The sequence below is a fragment of the Pongo abelii genome, chromosome 4 (genome assembly GCF_028885655.2).
Source record: "Pongo abelii isolate AG06213 chromosome 4, NHGRI_mPonAbe1-v2.0_pri, whole genome shotgun sequence".
Taxonomy (NCBI): Eukaryota; Metazoa; Chordata; class Mammalia; order Primates; family Hominidae; genus Pongo; species Pongo abelii.
Window position 1 is genome coordinate 105,005,039 of NC_071989.2, and position 21,459 is coordinate 105,026,497.

General features: G+C 35.7%; 1 long non-coding RNA gene across 2 annotated transcripts in view; it reads left to right on the forward strand.

The window, feature by feature from the left end:
• Positions 1-19,852: 19,852 nt before the first annotated feature.
• Positions 19,853-21,459, forward strand: part of LOC129059473 (uncharacterized) — a 243,646-nt gene continuing 242,039 nt past the window's right edge. The window contains exon 1 of one of the 2 annotated variants that reach the window (XR_010139998.1): positions 19,853-20,205. This is a non-coding gene — a long non-coding RNA (uncharacterized LOC129059473). The remainder of the gene's footprint in view (positions 20,206-21,459) is intronic. The other variant, XR_010139997.1, reaches the window with a different exon arrangement.

The following is a 21,459-nucleotide window of genomic DNA, read 5'->3' on the forward strand; positions in this document are numbered from 1 at the left end:
TTCCCCATTCCTTGTTTTTATTAAGTTTATCAAAGATCAGATGGTTCTAGATGTGTGGTCTTATTTCTGAGGTCTCTATTCAGTTCCCTTGGTCTATGTGTCTGTTTTTGTACCAGCACCATGCTGTTTTGGTTACTGTAGTCTTGTAGTGTAGTTTGAAGTCAGGTAGTGTGATGCCTCCAGCTTTGTTCTTTTTGCTTAGGATTCTTGGTTGCATATGAATTTTAAAGTAGTTTTTTTCTAATTCTGTGAAGAATGTCAATGGTAGTTTAATGGAAATAGCATTGAATCTGTAAATTACTTTGGGCAATAAGGCCATTTAACAATATTGATTCTTCCTATCCACGAGCATGGAATATTTTTCCATTTGTTTGTATCCTTTCTTATTTCCTTGAGCAGTGGTTTGTAGTTCTTCTTGAGGAGATCCTTCACTTGCCTTGTTAGCTGTATTCCTAGGTATTTTATTCTCTTTGTAGCAATTGTGAATGGGAGTTCATTCGCAATTTGTTTTTCTGCTTGTCTATTGTCGGTGTATAGGAATGCTTGTGATTGTTGCACATTGATTTTGCATCATGAGACTTAGCTGAAGTTGCTTATTAGCTTAAGAAGCTTTTGGGTTGAGACAGTGGGGTTTTCTAGATATAGATTATGTCATCTAGAAACAAAGACAATTTGACTTCCTGTCTTCTTATTTGAATACCCTATATTTCTTTCTCTTGCCTGATTGCCACTGCTGGAACTTCCAATACTATGTTAAATAGGAATGGTAAAAGAGGGCATCCTTGTCTTGTGCTAGTTTTCAAAGGGAATGCTTCCAGCTTTTGCACATTGAGTATAATACTGGCTGTGGGTTTGTTATAAATGGCTCTTATTATTTTGAGGCATATTCCATCAATACCTAGCTTATTGAGAGTTTTTAACATGAAGGGATATAGAATTTTATTGAAGGCCTTTTCTGCATCTGTTGAGATAATCATGGTTTTTCTCTTTAGTTCTGTTTATGTGATGAATTACATTTATTGATTTACATATGTTGAACCAGCTTTGCATCCTAAGGAGGAATTTGACTTGATTGTGCTGTATAAGCTTTTTGCTGTGCTGCTGGATTTGGTTTGCCAGTATTTTATTGAGGATTTTTCCATTGATGTTCATCAGGGATGTTGGCCTCAAGTATTTTTTATTGTTGTTGTATTTCTTCCAGGTTTTGGTATCAGGATGATGCTGGCCTCATAAAATGAGTTAGGGAGATGTTCCTCCTTTTCAGTTGCTTGGAAGAGTTTCAGAAGAAATGGTACCAACTCCTCTTTGTACCTCTGATAGAATTCAGCTGTAAATCTGTCTAGTCCTGGGCTTTTTTTGGTAGCAAGCTGGATAAAGAATCAAGACCCATTGGTGTGCTGTATTCAAGAGACCTATCTCATGTACAAAGACACACATAGGCTCAAAATAAAGGGATGGAGGAAAATTTACCAAGAAAATGGAAAGCAGAAAAAAGCAGGGGTTGCAATTCTAGTTTCTGATAAAATAGACTTTAAACCAACAAAGATCAAAAAAAGACAAGGAAGGGCATTACATAATGGTAAAGGGATCAATTCGGCATGAAGAGCTAAGTATCCTAAATATATATTCATGCAATACAAGAGCAATCAGATTTATAAAACAAGTTCTTAGAGACCTACAAAGAGACTTAGTCTCCCACACAATAATAATGGTAGACTTTAACACCCCACTCTCAATATTAGACACATCATTGAGATGGAAAATTAACAAGTATATTCAGGACTTGAACTCAGGTCTGGATCAAGTGGACCTGATATATATCTACAGAACTCTCCACCTGAAAACAAGAGAATGTACATTATTCTCAGCGCCACATGGCACTTATTCTAAAATTGATCACATAGTTGAAAGTAAAACACTCCTCAGCAAATGCAAAAGAGCTGAATTCATAACAGTATCTCAGACCACAGCACGAACCATATTAGAACTCAAGATTAAGAAACTCACTCAAAACCACACAACTACGTGGAAATTGAACAACCTGCTCCTGAATGACTCCTGGGTAAATAATGAAATTAAGGCAGAAATCAAGAAGTTCTTTGAAACCAATGAGAACAAAGAGACAATGTACCAGAATCTCTGGGACATGGCTAAAGCAGTGTTAAGAGGGAAATTTATAGCAGTAAATGCCCACATCAAAAAGCTAGAAAGATCTCAAATTGATACCCTAACATCATGACTAATAGAACCAGAGAGCCAAGTGCAAACAAACCCCAAAGCTAGCAGAAGACAAGAAATAACTGAGATCAGAACAGAACTGAAGGAGATAGAGACATGAAAAGCCCTTCAAAAAGTCAATGAATCTAGGAGCCATTTTTTTTGAAAAAAATTAATAAAATAGACTGCTAGCTAGACCAATAAAGAAGAAAAGAAAGAAGAATCAAATAGACACACAAAAAAAGTTAAAGGGGATATCACCACTGACCCCACAGAAATACAAACAACCATCAGATAATATTATAAACACCTCAATGCAAATAAACTAGAAAATCTAGAACAAATGGATAAATTCCTGGACACATATACCCTCCCAAGACTGAACCAGAAAGAAGTTGAATCCCTGAATAGACCAATAACAAGTTCTGAAATTGATGCAGCAATAAATAGCCTACCAAACAAAAATGAAGATTAATAATTAGAGAATTAGTTAGAATATTTAGAAAATTAATAATTCACACATTTAAAAATGATTGATTATGCATATGTTTTTAGAATAATATAGTCATGTTCTTTGCCTCCTTTAAATCTTCCCCTAAATATCCCTTTCCTAGTAAGACCTACTTTGACTACCCAATTTGAAATTATAATCTCAACCACCATGTACTTCCTATCTTCCCTTAGTCTGTCTTCTCTCTTTTAATAGCACTTATCATTTGCAGGCATACCTTATTGCTATGGTTTGAATGTGTTCCCTCCAAGCTTCATGTTGGAAGTTAATCCTCCATGTGATGGTATTAAGAGGTGGGGTCTTTGTGGAAGTGATTAAGTTCATGAGTGGAATACCCTTACATCCACATGAATAGAATACCCTTACAAAAGAGGCTTCAGAGACAGTTTGCCCTTTTGCATTCCCATCCCTTCCACTATATAAGAATACCAAGATGGAGTCTTCTATGAGGAACTGAACTTCCCCTGACACTAACCTTGTCAGTGCCTTAATCTTGGACTTCCCAGCTTCCAGAACTGTGAGAAATAAATTTCTGTTCTTTATAAATCACCCAGTCTCAGGTATTTTGTCATAGCAGCACAAATAGGAAAAGACACATATATTATGTTTATTGCTAATTGTCTGTGTACCCCATGCCAACTATAAACTCCTTTAGGAGTTTTGTCTGTTTCATGTGCTTGTCATGCAGGTGCCTGGTGCATAGTATTTCAGTGCATTAGAAGGATCTTTGTTATAGGGAATTCTAGATTTAGGTCTCTGCTAACAGTCATTTTTATTGTTTTGTTGTTGTTATTAATTCAAACTAAAAACTCAGAAAGATCTTGAAGGATGACCTGAATGAATTAAAAAAACTCTGTTTGGTATTCATTTTTTTTTTTTTTTTGAGTCGGAGTCTCACTCTGTTGCCTAGGCTGGAGTGCAGTGGGTAGGAAGAAATACTGTCAAACAAAGAAATGCTATCTCAGTGGTTTTGAGAAATGTATTCATCTAAATGCTTGGATCCTGAATTCCTAAATTTCTCCAGAGGTCAGGGAGAACTATAGAGTAGATATTTTAAATAGCCAGCTGGTGTTCTGAATCTGGCCTACAGTTATATTTTGTTTGGCCTGCATGGTGTTTTTTAAAAGTATGGATTAATGGCAAGTATTTAATAGTTGATAGTTTTCACACAAAAATTCAGATTTCCAACCTCTGGAAAATTGGAATATCTGACCATAGTGAACCTTCTTTCCCACATAGCAACAATTAGCTGAATTGAGTGATGGTGCTCTTTGGGCCATACTCCAGTTTGCAGTAGCTGTCATCTCTCCCTCTTCTCCCTGGTCACTGACATGTAGTGTTAATTACCATTTATCATTGTACATGCACTATTACTTTTTTCTTGTATTTGCTCAGCAGTCATGAATTTGCATCTACTACCATAGAGGTAAAGTTCTCCCTGGAAAGCCTTTTCCTGTAACCCTCTTCTCAGGGCCAGTGTTAGGCCCTCTCTTCCTAATGCCCCCACAGCATCTAGTCCATACCTCCCTTCAAAACTTATCATTTTAAATAAGTGTTCACTTTGTAATCTTATTTCCTAGACATGAATATTTTGAGGTAAAGCTCTTATATTTTGTTGTATCCTCTGGAAACTCAAAGGTGTCTGACATTTAAAAAGGGCTGAATTTATGTTTGTTTTTAAATGAGAGGAATTAAAATTTTTTTAAAACAGATTCTAGGATACAAGACAATTTCCAGGAATAATTAGTTCTTTATCATACTCTAATATTTGTCAGCAAAACTCATCAAAAAGGATACTCTGATGATTGCTGCAGAACAAAGCAAAGACTAGGGTGAGGCAAGAGAGGCTTCTAGAGTGAAATTTAAGGAGACACTCTTTCTCAGGGTAAGGCAAATGCCTCCTTAAATTTTGTGCCATGGAGCTACTTAGGAGGCTGAGGCAGGAGGATTGAGGAGGTCAAGATCAGCCTGGGCAACATAGCGAGACCCTATCTCAAAAAAAGAAAAAATCAGCCATGTGTTGTTGGTTCATACTTGTAGTCCTAGTTACTAGAGAGGCTGAGGTAGGAGGGTTGCTTGAGCCCAGGAGGTTGAGGCTGCAGTGAACTATGATTATACCACTGCATTCCAGTCTAAGTGACAGAGTGAGACCCTGTCATAAAATAAAATAAAATAAAGTTATGCCAGAGAAGCGTCTCTTGCTTCACCATACTCCCAGTCCCACTTGTGAAAGACATATACAAATGGACTTTTAATTTAAAGGTAAAATATTGGTCCTAATTGGAAGGGCTATAGCAGTAGGACTGTAGATTGGTTTTAGGAAACATGACCATGAGAAAAGATATTTTGTTATTATTTAAAAAAAACTTACACTTCTAGATGCCTCAAAGATTTTCTTTTTAGGATTGGTCTTAAGCAATTTGATTATGATATGCTTGAGTGTATTGTCTTTATTTATTTTTATTTTTCGCTTGGAATTTGTTAAGCTTCTTAGATCTGTGAGTTTATAGTTTTCATCAAATTTGGAAAAATTTTAGCCTTTATTTCTTCAAATTTGTTTTCATCTTCCCCCATCTCTTCTTGTTTTAGGGACTTTAATTACACATATATTAGGCAACTTGAAGTTGATGCACAGCTTACTGACAACTTCATTGGTTTTCAGTCTTTTTTCTCTTTGTGTTTTACTTTGGATACTTTGGTATGACTTCAGGCTCACTAATACTTTCTTGTGCAGCATTTAATATACTTTTAGTCTTATCTAGCATGTTTTTCATTTCAGACAAATGTAGTTTTCACATATAGAGCTTTGATTTGGGTTGTTGGTATGTCTTTTATATCTATGCAAAACATAGTCAATTTTTCCTCTTGTTTTCTCATATATGGAATATGGTAATAGTACTGTTTTAATGTGCTTGTCTTCTAATTCTGTCATCTGTGTCATTTCTAAGTTGGTTTCAATGACTGCCTTTTCCCCCTCTTTATGGCTTTTACTTTTCTGCTTATTTGCATGTCTACTAATTTTTGATTAGATGCCAGACATGGTGATTTTAGTTTGTTGGATGCTGTGTGTTTTTTTTTTTACTCCTATAAATATTCTTGAGCTTGATTCTGGGACTCAGAGTCTCTTATAAACAGTTTGATCCTTTCCTGGTAACATGGACTTTTTTTTAAAATTATACTTTAAGTTTTAGGGTACATATGCACAACGTGCAGGTTTGTTACATATGTATACATGTGCCATGTTGGTGTGCTGCACCCATTAACTCATCATTTAACATTAGGTATATCTCCTAATGCTATCCCTCCCCCCACCCCACAACAGTCCTTGGTGTGTAATGTTTCCCTTCCTGTGTCCATGTGTTCTCATGTTCAATTCCCACCTATGAGTGAGAACATGCAGCGTTTGGTTTTTTGTCCTTGTGATGGTTTGCTGAGAATGATGGTTTCCAGCTTCATCCATGTCCCTACAAAGGACATGAACTCATCATTTTTTATGGCCGCATAGTATTCCATGGTGTATATGTGCCACATTTTCTTAATCCAGTCTATCATTGATGGACATTTCGGTTGGTTCCGAGTCTTTGCTATTGTGAATAGTGCCACAATAAACATGTGTGCATGTGTCTTTATAGCAGCATGATTTATACTCCTTTGGGTATATACCCAGTAATGGGATGGCTGGGTCAAATGGTATTTCTAGTTCTAGATCCCTGAGGAATCGCCACACTGACTTCCACAATGGTTGAACTAGTTTATGCTCCCACCAACAGTCTAAAGTGTTCCTATTTCTCCACATCCTCTCCAGCACCTGTTGTTTCCTGACTTTTTAATGATCACCATTCTAACTGGTGTGAGATGGTATCTCATTGTGGTTTTGATTTGCATTTCTCTGATGGCCAGTGATGATGAGCATTTTTTCTTGTGTCTTTTGGCTGCATAAATGTCTTCTTTTGAGAAGTGTCTGTTCATATCCTTTGCCCATTTGTTGATGGGGTTGTTTGTTTTTTTCTTGTAAATTTGTTTGAGTTCATTGTAGATTCTGGATATTAGCCCTTTGTCAGATGAGTAGATTGCAAAAATTTTCTCCCATTCTGTAGGTTCCCTGTTCACTCTGATGGTAGTTCCTTTTGCGTGCAGAAGCTCTTTAGTTTAATTAGATCCCATTTGTCAATTTTGGCTTTTGTTGCCATTGCTTTTGGTGTTCTAGACATGAAGTCCTTGCCCATGCCTATGTCCTGAATGGTATTGCCTAGGTTTTCTTCTAGGGATTTTATGGCTTTAGGTCTAACAGTTAAGTCTTTAATCCATCTTGAATTCATTTTTATATAAGGTGTAAGGAAGGGATCCAGTTTCAGCTTTCTACATATGGCTAGCCAGTTTTCCCAGCACTGTTTATTAAATAGGGAATCCTTTCCCCATTTCTTGTTTTTGTCAGGTTTGTCAAAGATCAGATGGTTGTAGACATGTGGCATTATTTCTGAGGGCTCTATTCTGTTCCATTGGTCTATATCTCTGTTTTGGTACCAGTACCATGCTGTTTTGGTTACTGTAGCCTTGTAGTATAGTTTGAAGTCAGGTAGCATTATGGCTCCAGCTTTGTTCTTTTTGCTTAGGACTGACTTGGCAATGCAGGCTCTTTTTTGGTTCCATATGAACTTTAAAGTAGTTTTTTCCAATTCTGTGAAGAAAGTCATTGGTAGCTTGATGGGCATGGCATTGAATTTATAAATTACTTTGGGTAGTATGGCCATTTTCACAATATTGATTCTTCCTACCCATGAGCATGGAATGTTCTTCCATTTGTTTGTATCCTCTTTTATTTCATTGAGCAGTGGTTTGTAGTTCTCCTTGAAGAGGTCCTTCACATACCTTGTAAGTTGGATTCCTAGGTATTTTATTCTCTTTGAAGCAATTGTGAATGGAAGTTCACTCATAATTTGGCTCTCTGCTTGTCTGTTATTGGTGTATAAGAATGCTTGTGATTTTTGCACTTTGATTTTATATCTGAGACTTTGCTGAAGTTGCTTAATGAGATTTTGGGCTGAGACGATGAGGTTTTCTAGATATACAATCATGTCATCTGCAAACAGGGACAATTTGACTTCCTCTTTTCCTAATTGAATACCCTTTATTTCCTTCTCCTGCCTGATTTCCCTGTCCAGAACTTCCAACACCATGTTGATATAGGAGTGGTGAGAGAGGGCATCCCTGTCTTGTGCCAGTTTTCAAAGGGAACGCTTCCAGTTTTTGCCCATTCAGTATGATATTGGCTGTGGGTTTGTCATAGATAGTTCTTATTATTTTGAGATACGTCCCATCAATACCTAATTTATTGAGAGTTTTTAGCATGAAGGGTTGTCAAATTTTGTCAAAGGCCTTTTCTGCATCTGTTGAGATAATCGTATGGTTTTTGTTGTTGGTTCTGTTTATATGCTGGATTACGTTTATTGATTTGCATATGTTGAACCAGCTTTGCATCCCAGGGATGAAGCCCGCTTGATCATGGTGGATGAGCTTTTTGATGTGCTGCTGGATTCAGTTTGCCAGTATTTTATTGAGGATTTTTGCATCGATGTTCATCAGGGATATTGGTCTAAAATTCTCTTTTTTTTGTTGAGTCTCTGCCAGGCTTTGGTATCAGGATGATGCTGGCCTCATAAAATGAGTTAGGGAGGATTCCCTCTTTTTCTATTGATTGGAATAGTTTCAGAAGGAATGGTACCAGCTCCTCCTTGTACCTCTGGTAGAATTCGGCTGTGAATCCCTCTGGTCCTGGACTTTTTTAGTTGGTAAGCTATTAATAATTGCCTCAATTTCAGAGCCTGTTATTGATCTATTCAGAAATTCAACTTCTTTCTGGTTTACTCTTGGGAGGGTGTATGTGTTGAGGAATTTATCCATTTCTTCTAGATTTTCTAGTTTATTTGTGTAGAGGTGTTTATAGTATTCTCTGATGGTAGTTTGTATTTCTGTGGGATTGGTGGTGATATCCCCTTTATCATTTTTTATTGCATCTATTTGATTCTTCTCTCTTTTCTTCCTTATTAGCTGGTTTTTTGAAAAGATCAACAAAATTGATAGACCGCTAGCAAGACTAATAAAGGTAACATGGATATTTAAGCTGGTGAATAGAAAGAAAGAATACACCAGGGAATGCAGTGTGGAAAGATAATTGTTCTGGAAGCCAAGGGGATAGTGTTAAGAAATAGAGAAAGTATATGCAGATCACATGCTTCTGAGAGGCCAAATGGAACAGGATGAAAACAAGCTACCAAATAATGTCATTTATTTTATGCAGAGAATTTTCTTTTAGTCTTGTGATTAGAAATCAGATTATAAAGGGTTGAGGATGGAGGGAGGCAGAGAGTGGATTTTCTTCTTTTTTTGTTTGTACAGATTCCCTTTCTCCTTATATTTTTCTCAGTTTCCTTAACAAATAGACCAACAGCTTTTGATGGGTATACTTTATTTTAAAAACATATTTTTTCCTATTTAGACTTATTCAGAAGATGAAATACCTTTACTTGTGGAGGTTGGCTGGTAACTACCAACATTTATCTGACTGGGTATATTTTTAGGGTTTGGAAAAATAGATGTCATTATCTTCAGGTTTCAAACTATAAAGGAAAATCCTAAATAAATTTCTCATTGTTACTGATTTGGTATTACTCTGCAGAGTTTCCTAGTTCAGGTTCAAAATTACAGCCTGCGTTCATTTTATAATAATACACCACTTGTTCTACCCTCATATATAGCACCAGCATGTTTAGTAGTAAAATAGGAGATTGGCAACATCCAGGGAAGACCAAATCGTTCCTTTACAGCTTTTCTTAAGTTATAAAATAAAAATATATATACTAGAAGTACTATAAGTGAAATCACAAAAATTTTAGGGGCATTCATCAAATGGTGTTTTCTTTTTTCCTTTCTTTTATTATAATTTTTTATCTTTATTTAATTATTAAATAATTAAATAATTATTAAAGAATTAAATAATTATTTAATTATTAAAGAATTAAATAACTATTTAATCTTTCTCTCTGTCACCCAGGCTGGAGTGCAGTGGCCTGATCATAGTTCACTGCAGCCTGCAACACCTAGGCTCGAGGGATCCACCTGCCTCCGCCTCTCAAGTAGCTGGGACTAAAGGCATGCACCACCAGGCCCAGCTAATTTTTTGCTTTTGTAGAGATGGGATCTCATTATGTTGCCCAGGGTGGTTTTTAAAATTATTTTTTATTTATTATTATTATTTTTTAGTATACTTTAAGTTTTAGGGTACATGTGCACAATGTGCAGGTTAGTTACATATGTATACATGTGCCATGTTGGTGTGCTGCACCCAGTAACTCGTCATTTAACATTAGGTATATCTCCTAATGCTATCCCTCCCCCCTCCCCCCACCCCACAACAGGCCCCAGTGTGTGATGTTCCCCTTCCTGTGTCCATGTGTTCTCATTGTTCAATTCCCAACTATGAGTGAGAACATGCGGTGTTTGGTTTTATGTCCTTGTGATAGTTTGCTGAGAATGATGGTTTCCAGCTTCATCCATGTCCCTACAAAGGACATGAACTCATCATTTTTTATGGCTGCATAGTATTCCATGGTGTCCTGGCATCAAGTGATCTTCCTGCCCCGGCCTCCAAAAGCATTGGATTACAGGCATGAGCCACCACCTCTGGCCATGTTTTGATAAGGAAACAGTAAAGGATTTAAGCATTGTTTTGAGCACAGTGAAACCACATAATAGGTGCTTTTTTGAAAAGTTGTTTACTAGTAAGTATCCTGTGAAATTAAATCTAAAGAAATGGATTCACCAGTGGTAGAAATAGTTCTGAAAGCATCATTAACAGGCTTGGCTTCTACCTCTCTTCTGTTACTACCCACATGAACTTAAGCAAATTGCTTAAATTCTCTGACCCTCAGTTTCCTTATTTGTAAGCTGTGGTAAACTGTGACCTCCCAGTCTCATAGGCTAGTCATGCAGAGCAAATGATAAACAAAAATGTAACAAACCATGGAGTATTAGATGTAGTCATGGTATTTCAATAATTAAATATCTCTAGTCGTCACTGAAACTCATTGAGTTCTAATTGTTTTATTAACTTATTTTATCCTGAATAGATTAGGTTACTGATTTTCTTCCCTAAAATCACAGGCTAGATTAATTTTAAGGTAACAGTTCTCTTACAAGAACTGTATGGGCAAGGCAGAGCTGTTCTGGGTTGGGATATTACCAAGGAACATATGGGGATAAATTTGAGACTTTGGCCACATTCCTCAGATCCTTGTTATCATCCACTTACAAGGTAGAATGGTCTCTCTACCACATATACTATTGAAAGTAAAGATACATTAGTGGAACAGAGATGTTGATTGTCTTTTCTTTGTTGCCTGTGTACATCCTGTGGAGACAGGAGAAATAAGTAAGAAGGAAATGGTAAAATTAGAGTGCTTTCTTGGCAAATGCTTTGTTCTTGGGCTGCATTTTGTAACAGGGTGTTCATATTATGCTAATTTTCTCTTTTATGATGTGTGCTTTCTAAAGCCCATTTATTCCTAGTATTTTGCAAAGTTGCAAATAAAGAATATTTACTCTACTAGAAATGTAAGTGTAATGTACCCAAAAAATGTAATGTAAAAATATAAATTCACATATTATAAGAAATTGAGAACTTAATGTTAGAGCAAAACTGTAGGATCTCAGAATTTTATGAGGATATGTTTGACTTAGAAAACATTGGGATCATATTTATAGAGCAAGCCTGTGTATGTTGATTTACAGTAAATATAAAAACTAGATACTGTTATGGACAATATGAATGGTCTATTTTGTATTTAAGGCTTTTCTGGGAAAAATATCTACAAAGTCTTTACCAAGAAACCTAAATTGTGCTGTTGATCTGACAGTAAAGTGCAACTCATTTGATTTTTTTACATGGTAAGGACAAATGTGTCAGCAAAGTTTTTATAAGCCTATCATGGTACCTTGGAAATCAGGAATAGTAGAATTTCACAAGTCAAGTGAGATAGAGCCATAATATCAATATTTGTGGACTGATAAATGTGACTTGTGAAATTTGGCTCTAGTTGCCAGCTGCTTTAGTCTTGCAATTTAAAATTACATTAGTAATGAAAACTAATGAACACGAAATTTCTATTTTTATAAAAGTTCCACACAACTGACATAATTTTTGAGAAAAATAACTTTAAATAGTTTGGCAACTACTGATTAAATATTTGAATCTGGTTTTTTGCATGTAGAGCACATTTTATTCATGACATTAACCACACAATAAGTAAATGAATACCACAGTCATTTACTTTGCTTAGTATAGCTAAAAAGTTAAGAATTAAATGTGCAATAAATGTGTAGAAATGAAAGTAATGAGGAACATTATTGGAATGTTGTGCAAAATCCCACAACATTCTTGTATCTTATTATTATGTCTTTCTTGAAATTTAACTGAATAATCCTAATTTTATTTTTTATATAATTATATAAAATATTTTGTTTTCAAATATAATTTTGATTCACTCCTGCATTTCCTCAATTTGTTCAACTAATGCTTTAATTACTAAGCCAAAACTTATGTTTAGTTGTTCTTGTTGATCAGAACATTTAAAAAATCATATTGAGAGAAACTTTAATTGGCTGTCAGTGACTTCAGATCTTTTTTCTTCAAATATTATTCTAGGTATTATTGCAAATTTCAAAGTAGATAGATCAATAGTAACTTTAACCATTATATAAAAATAATGTACTATCTGAGCTTTAATCAAGTGGTACTTAATTGTTTTTCTTTTGGATTTTTTTTATATCTTTCTGGTGAGTACAGATTAAATGGAATAAGTGTTCCTTTGATAGACATCTGGGGATGGATGGATTCTTTTTAGTCTGCCATTAAAACTGAAAAATTAGGATTTCAGATGACATTTTCAATGATAATTAAATTTCATAGTTTCTGCCTTTGACATGTTTATGTATATTTTTTACATATAATTAAAAATGGGAGAGGGTGAGTTATTTGGAGGGAAGATTGGTAGCTATATTTACTGAATGTAAATAAAATAGATGTAAAATTAAATAATGTAAACACAAATAACATAAATTTAAAATTAAACTGATGATGACAGCATTTTCAAGAGCTCTAAACAATTCTACATGTAATACTTTATCTCTGGGTAGGAATCACACACAGATGATGAAATTTCCTTTAGGTTTATCATGTAACTAAAAGACCTGTGAGGACCTCAATGCTTAGAGAAAATATGAAAATTGGATACATTTCCTTATGTATTTTCACCGGTAACCATTAATGGAAAACAACACAGGGTATGTACCTTTTCTGCCGAAATTGCAAAGAGCTGTGTTATTGCAGGATTTTGTTTCAAACATCTATAATACTTTCAAGAAAGGGTGAAGGTATATAAAAAATCATTTTTATTTCCCTTTCAGGATGAGGGCTGGAAAATGGTTAATCACCAGAATATGTTTTTAAACTTACCCATGAAATGAAAATGGAAATAATTTAGTATGAGAAACTAATCTGGAGTTGAGTTCTTAAGACAAGAAGAAATATGCTTTAAAAAGAATTGTTGAATAAAGTATCTCAATTATAAATCAAAATAATAGGCCAGGCGTGGTGGCTCACATTTGTAATTCCAGCAGTTTGGGAGGCTGAGGCTGGTCCTTGAGGCCAGGAGTTCAAGACCAGCCTGGGCAACATGGTGAAACCCCGTTTCTACTAAAAATACAAAAATTAGCCGGGCGTGGTGGCTCATGCCTGTAATCACAACTATGTGGGAGGCTGAGGCAGGAGAATCTTTTGAACCCGGGAGGCGGAGGTTGCAGTGAGCCGAGATTGCGCCATTGCACTCTAGCCTGGGCAACAGAGTGAGACTCTGTCTTAAATTAAAAAAAAAAAAATCATAGCAAGATTGTGCATCAATAAAACATTTATTTTCTGTTTTTGCATTTTTCAAAACTGTTTGACAACTTTAGTCCAAAGCAGAGGGGAATTTACCATAAAAGTAATAAAGCTTAAACTTTAGGGCATGTGAGGGGTCCTTTTTAAAGATTGACATGCTGGAAAAAAGACAAAATTAGCTTTCTTGTCATTCTAGAAAATGATATTTTCTAATAATTGATACTTATAGAAGTGGTCAGAGAGTATGCAGCCAAAAGAATATCAGAAAAATGTATTATAGAGATTTGTCTGGCAGACAGAAAATATTTAAATTGTTGTGATGTTTATATTTTTCAGCTTCTTAAAAATCTATAAATTTGTTGTGATTTCTCATTCTAAAAAAAGTGCACTTTTGTACAAAATAATAACTTTGTTACTTTTTTTAAAAGAAAATTTTCTTAAGACATCAGGCTTTTCAAGGCCCTCAGCACAGAGGAATCTCTTTGCTGTTAATTGATAGACTTAAGAATAATGTAATTTCTAAAGTCAGATTCCTGTAAAGGATATGTTACATTTATTTTAAAATAGTTTAATTTATGTGGATTTTAGTTGTCCAATGCAGTACTAAATGGGCCATTTTATTTCAATCTATTATTTATAAAATCACCATGAAACACACACCTTTTTAAAGACAAACAGAATGAATCATTTCATATTGCAACTTCAAATTTGTGAACCATTTCTCCTAATATGGATAAATTGTTTGTGTTTCTAAGGTGAGATTTTTGTTCTGCTGATTAAGAATGATATTTTCTATGCTTTTACCGCATCTTAAGTTTCTTCTCTTTTTTATGCTATTTTATTCTGTTGTTTGAATTTTAAAGAAATTTTTAGGAATGAGAAAACTTACATTAGGAATGTAAAAGATTTTCACAAAATGCAGAAGAAATAGATTCATTTTGAGAAGACTGAGTTCTTTATCAAGTTCCACGCATAATAATCCTTTTTCTGTTTTGAAACTTACAAGAACAATATTCAGAGAATCAATCTATGACCTTCAAATGTTTCTCCTCTTGCACTGTTAATCAAAGAATTTCTAACCATAGCATTAGAAGCATTACCTATATCTATTCTCATTTTTTAAACAAAGTATTTATTGTCATTCTAAATAAAACTCCCTGGGTGGTATACAATTCTGAGGGCTATGTTGCTAGGAGAGGGAAATCTCTGTAGTGTTCTTAGAGTCTAGGCACACCACCGCTTCTCAGTAGACTTTTTGGAGGTGTCTCAGTATATTCATTAATAGTTGAGGCCTGGAACCAGACTGCCTGGGTTTAAATCCTGGCTGTGCCACTCATTTGCTAGTGAATATAGGCAGATCACTTAACCTGTTTGTGTTCCTCTTCCTCCTCTGTAAAATGCTGGTGATAATCATACTCTTAGAGTTGGTTAATATGTAAACAAGTGCTTTTTCAGTATGTGGCACATACACAATAAATATGAATTATTGTTATAACAGTACAAGAATAATAAATAATTTGGGGACCTTTGGTTCTCAACAAGGAACAGTAGTTGGCCTCTGTCTTAGTCCATGCAAGCTGCTATAACAAAATACCTTGAGTGGGTAATTTATAAACAACAGAGATTTACTGCTCACAGTTCTGGAGGCTTTAAAGTCTAACACCAAGGTGCTGGTAGATTTGGTGTCTCGCTCTCTGCCTCATAAATGATGCCTTCTTGCTGTGTCCTCACATGGCAAAAAAGGGCTGAAAAAGCTCCCTCGGGCCTCTTTTGTAAGGGCACTAATCCCATTCATGAGGGCACAGTCTTTATGACCTATTCACCTCCCAAAGGCTCCACCTCTTAATATCACCACAAGGAGATTTGGTTTCAACATATGAATTCTAAGAGGATACAACAAATATTCAGACCATGCTAGACTCTTTCTTTCCTCCAGGAAGCTTTGGACATTCTCAGAACCTCAGTATTCATTCTATAGATTGTTTCACCAGCCATGCAGCCAGACACAAAGGATTTGATGATATTTAGGGAAATCTTTGAAAAGCATGATTACATTATAAAAATGATTTATTGAAGATATTAACATAATATTATTATTTCTTCCAAGCTTGTGAGAAAGAAAATCGTGGATAGGATTTGGATTGAGAGGTTGGTGTGACACAAATGATCAACAATTTTAAAACATCTCTGTTCTTTTTTTTGGAAGAAGTTCTGGGATAAAATCTTATTTTCTAATTTTATGTATATTCTGCTTAGTCATATCAGACATTTTCTTAATTGGGAGAGTTGTTTTTAAACCCTCTTATATAAAGGCAGATTATTTTGTAGTAGATGAAGATGCATTGACTGAGCTGGGGGAAGAAGGGATTTAGGGCCTATCAGATGGGTATGGAGGAGAGGACAGGAGAGGATGGAGGCTGAAGAGGTGGAGCAATGATGGGATTTGGCTTAACTGGAGGGGTAAGGAAATAGAAGGGCTTCTGAATTGCTTCCTCATCAAAACTTTAGGGTAGTAAGCAACGTCTGAATGTCAGGAGAAAGTGAGGGAGATATTCTGAAACTTATTCAAGAAGACTTTTATTTCGTCTGTGGAGGTGCTGCCACATGTGTTAATGTCAGCGGTAGCAGAGATCTAAGTTACCCCGAGTTACTGGTGGCATATCAATACAGGTCTGCAGCAACTTCAGTTCTTGCCTTCTCAGAAGAAAGGGTTCGACTGGGGTACATAAGGCAGAAGGAGAGACAGGCATGTTTCAGAGCGGGAGTGAACATTTATTAAAAAGCTTTAGAACAATAAGAAAAGGAAAGAAAAGAAAAGAAGGAAAGTACAACTGGGAAGAGGACCAAGGGGTTGACTTGAGAAACCAAGTGCACAGCTTGACCTCTTGACATGGGGTTTTATAGGTTGACATACTTCCGGGGTCTTGCCTTACTTCTCTCCACTCCTGAGGTCTTATTGGGAAGCTGCTGATCAGTTTCAGGTGTTTTCTATCTTTTAGGAGACGGCTTTTCCCTGGTGCCAGCTGTGACCAATTATTACTTTAGCGAAACAGTTAACAACTGCCTGACCATCATCTGATGTTCGCCCAACACTCCTGGTTTGTGTGTGTGTGTGGGAGCCTTCTCCTGCCCTGCTCATACCTGACTAGCTACCTACTGTTAGCAGTAACTGCCTCATGGAGCAAGAATGAAAACAAGCCAGTTTTGTGTGGTAAGCCTGGCCAGTTTGGATTTCATGTCTAAATGAGTACAAATAGTTTATATCCTAAAATTCTGCATGCCCTGGTCAAATAACCTTTGCATTCAAAACAATTGATTGAAACTTTTATGGTACAGTATGGTTGATTCTGAAGATGCAGAAAAGACTGTGCTTTTCAGATCCTCTCCTAAAGAGTAGTTGAATCCTTTGCTTGTGGAAAATCAACAGAGGCAGAACAGAAACTTCTGTTGGCAATTTTCCTTAATAGTTCAATAAAATGTTTTACCCTGCTATCTTGTGATATATTTGTAGTTCTGTAAATATACCATGGCACTTGGGGTGAGACAGGAAGGAAGAGGGACATGTCTAATTATAAAAATCAGTGTGAGCTGGCTGGCAGATATGCGTGGAGGAAGAAAAATACCATGTTACACGATGACGTCTTTTTTATCATACAATGTGCTTTGCCCCCATTGTAAAGTGCTCTTCTACTGTGTATTTTATTTTTTTCTTAGTGACAACCTTCAAATGAACTGTGTTTTTGTAAGAGTCTTTTCTACAATGTAGAATCCACACCAAGAACATGCGTAGAATGTCCTACCAGGATTTTATCCCTTTGTGCCTGGCTCGAGTTTGTACTTGGTATGATCTCTTATTTTAGGAACTAGCCTGAGGCATCCAGACCCTTGCTGCTGCCATCCCTAGAGAGACAAAAATGAAGGAAATAGAATTGTACAAGAGAGGAATTTAAAGAGACCACCCCCAACAGTTTTCAAGCTGCTTTTTCTTCTCCCTTCCCGTCTTCCTTCTCTTTTCCTGTCTCCTTCCCTCCTTTCATTCCTTCCTTCCTTCTTTTTTAAAGCGCTAGGAACCATTTCTTCTGTTTAAAGTTTGTATGGAACCCCAAAGGAAGATAAAATAAAGACTGCTCTGGTAGAAGCATAGATAAGTACCCAGAACTCTTGCTAGTTGTGGCTCTGGGGAGAATAATTTGAAAACACCCAGTTAATTATATTAAAAACAGAGACCTAGACATTTGAATGATTTGTTATAGTTTCTGATTTTGACTTCAGAGACAATGTGAGTATGCTGAATTCTTCTGGTAATGGGGAAATTTTTGACATGATTTGCCAAATCTAGCCGTTGAAATTTTAGATTTCCTCTGTTTCTTACTTGTTTTAATAGTAAGTTTGACTATAGTAGCAAAATCATGTGGGTCAATTTTGTTTCCCACTTTTCTTTATGATTTTAGATAATATCATACATGTTTTACACATAGTTCCGTTGTAATAATTGTGGAAGAAGTCTGGTAGATGTAAAGCTGCACATTTTAAGAAAGACTAGTCTGGGTGCAGTGGCTCACATCTGTAATCCTAGCACTTTGGGAGGTTGAGGTGGGAGGATCACTTGAGACTAGGAGTTTGAGACTAGCCTGGGCAACATAGAGAGACCCCTGTCTATACAAAAAAAATTATAAGAAGAAAGACTAAAAACTTCCTATTCTCTAAGACAAATGTTTATCTATAATTGCAATGCAAAAATATTATTTGAAAGCTTATAAATGAATTGCTCCCCCCAAATTACAGTTTAGCAAATCTGTAATCTCTTGAAAAAAAATCAGAAACGTCTTTAAAATTTTTTTAGCATTTCTTACACTGCACATTTTTCTATTTTTCTTCTGTGCCCTAAAGAAGAACATCTACCTGAAATTAGGCAATTATGTGTGTAACATTACGTGATTGTGAAATAGCTGCCTGCTCTAGAAGGTCCTTGTTCCTCTTGGGGGCAGTGCTTTACTTTTACATCACCAACCCGGAGTGAAAATATAAGAGCAGCTTTGTTTCTTAAAAGACTAGAAGTAGTTCATTCTGCTCATTGTCTCTCTTCGTTTTGAAAATATATTGTACAGCTGAGACATTTAACAAGACATGCTTTTAACCAGAAAATATCCAAGATAATTAGAACTTCCATAAACTGATATTTGATTTGGAGTTTTTAGGGAAGATTTCTTTGGCTTTACCTCTTTATTTTCTAAGAAAGCATAGAATGTGCTTGACTTATGCTCCAAATTTAGTTATTATATAATTGTATTCTCTTTCTGAAAGATAAACTTTCTTCCCCCTTAACAACAATTTTGATTTAAGGTTCCAGATTTGTCACTTGACTTGCTAAAAAACAAAGCAAAGCAAAACAAAAACCAGAAAGCCAACCAAAACCCAAAAAGCCAATCAAAACAAGAACCATAACATCCAGTTTGTTCTCTTTGGTTCTACTTTTCTATTTTTCATGAAATTTAAAATTTTAGACTATTTCCCTTGTGCCACAGACTTCCTTTTTTTTTGTGGTAGTTCCAGAAAACTTAATGGATTTATTAAGAAAACAAAATCCGCCTCCATTTCTTTCAGCCCATTCTCATCCCATACTTCTTAAAAGCTGTATGTATATATATATGTACATGTGTGTATATATGTATATATACACGTATGTACGTGTGTGTGTATATATATATAGTGTGTATATTAATATATATACACTAATGTGGGCAGCAGAATTCAAAGATAGTCCCCAAGATTTCTGGACCCTGGTGTACATATACATCTTCACCCAGTTATTCTGCCAAACACTAATGTAGGTACTGCTATGAAGAGATTTTGCAGATAAATTAAGATCTCAAATGCAGATGAATTAAGATCCTTAAATTAGGGAGATTATCTGGGTAATCTCACCTAATTATGTGAGCCCTTTAAATCTGTTTCTAGAGATCAGAGACAGAAGTCAGATAGAGTTGAGATGTGAGAAGGATTCAACTTGAGAGAGGTTCTCTATTGGTGGTTTTGAGACGGAAGGGAGCCATGGGGCAAGGACCTGCAACTGGCCTCTGGTGGCTGAGAGTGGTCCCCAGTTGACAACCAGCGAGAAAACCAGGACAACCACCGTAAGAAACTGAATTATGACAAAACAAAATGAGCTTGGAAGTGGACCCCAAGCTCTCAGTGATAATGTAGCTCAGACAACACATTCATTTTAGCTTTGTGACACCCAAAGTAGAGGGCTCAGTTAAGCCATACTGGTGGTAATGAATGTGAAAAAAGCTAAAATGAATGTGTTGTCTGGGCTGCATTACCACTGAGAGCTTGAGGTCCACTTCCAAGCTCATTTTGTTTTGTCATAATTCAATTTCTTATGGTGGTTGTCTTGATTTTCTTGGTGGTTGTCAACTGGGGCCCACTCTCAGCCACTAGAGGCCAGTCTGAGGTCCTTGCCCCATGGCTGCCTTCCATCTGGGTGTTATTTTAAGTCTCCAAGTTTTTTGTTATGCAGCTGTAAAAAATCAATACAATCAAGGTAAGCAAATTTCTTTAACATTATTTTTAAAAGTTGGCTTGAAAAGCGGAAGTTGATACTGAAAAAATATGTTCAGCATTTGGGGATTTGCCATACCCTTTTATAGTGGTGGTTTGCTGGCCAATATTCATGCTCCCCTTTTCCTGGTGACATTCCCTAATGGGTTGACTTCACACCTAGTTCCAGAGGTGAGACTCAGTTAGCTCAAGCCATTTGGAGTGTATCATTTAGGGCATGTGACCCAAACTGGTCCAATTAGAATAAACCCCAGGAGGATTTTGGTGGGAATGTTGGGGTAAATACTTTCTTTTCTCCTTTGAGCTTAGTGATGTGATTATTGAGGTTTATAAGTATTAAAGATTCAAGGGAGAGCCTAGCATTTCTCAGGGGCTACCATGTGAAGCCTAAAAATTAAGCAACCCAGAGGAAGAAAAGTTAAGGAGGATTCTGGTTATATTTCAGTCCTGGATTAGGCTGTGTGTGAATATAAATCTGCTCCTTGATATAAGCCAATAAATCTTTCTCTTCCCTTAAAAAATTGTTTAAGCCTATTTACTTTGAGTTTCTTGATTCTTACAAATGAAAAATAAAATCCAGACTGATAGACCAGTTATCGCTCTGATTTTCATCATACTTTTCCTCATCTTTCAACAATAGAATATGTTCCAGACTAGTAAACTGTAATCATCTGCATTTATTTCCTTTTGTCTTTGTCTAGTCTTTGAAGTCTAAAGATAAAAATTGGTTAAAAATTATAATAACATATTCTAATATTTATTGTTCTTATATTATCTGACTAAACAATCTAGAAAAATAGGTATTATGGCTTTCATAATCTTATGACACATATTTGAAGGGTATTAATTTATTATTGGCTTTGCATAAACTTTGTTTTCTTTTGGAAATTCTGTCAATAAAGTAGAACCCATTTTGTTTAAAAGTTTTGTTTCAATCTAGTGAAGATATAGTTCTCATTAATTGACATTATAATTGACTATAATTATATTGACAGAAACAGAGTCGTGTGTGAAAACAATTAATATTTGTTCTGTATAAAGATGAAAACAGTTGTTTTGTATTGTTAAAACTAGTATTCAGTGCCTGCTTTTAGTACCAATCTTGCTAGCAGAAGCGAATAGACTCTATGATGCAAAATGTGATATTGCAAGCATAACACTTTCTCTTTAGTTATTTAAAATACCTTTGAAATATGTGTGTTTTAAATGTATGGGTGTGTATTGAAAGCTTAGTTTT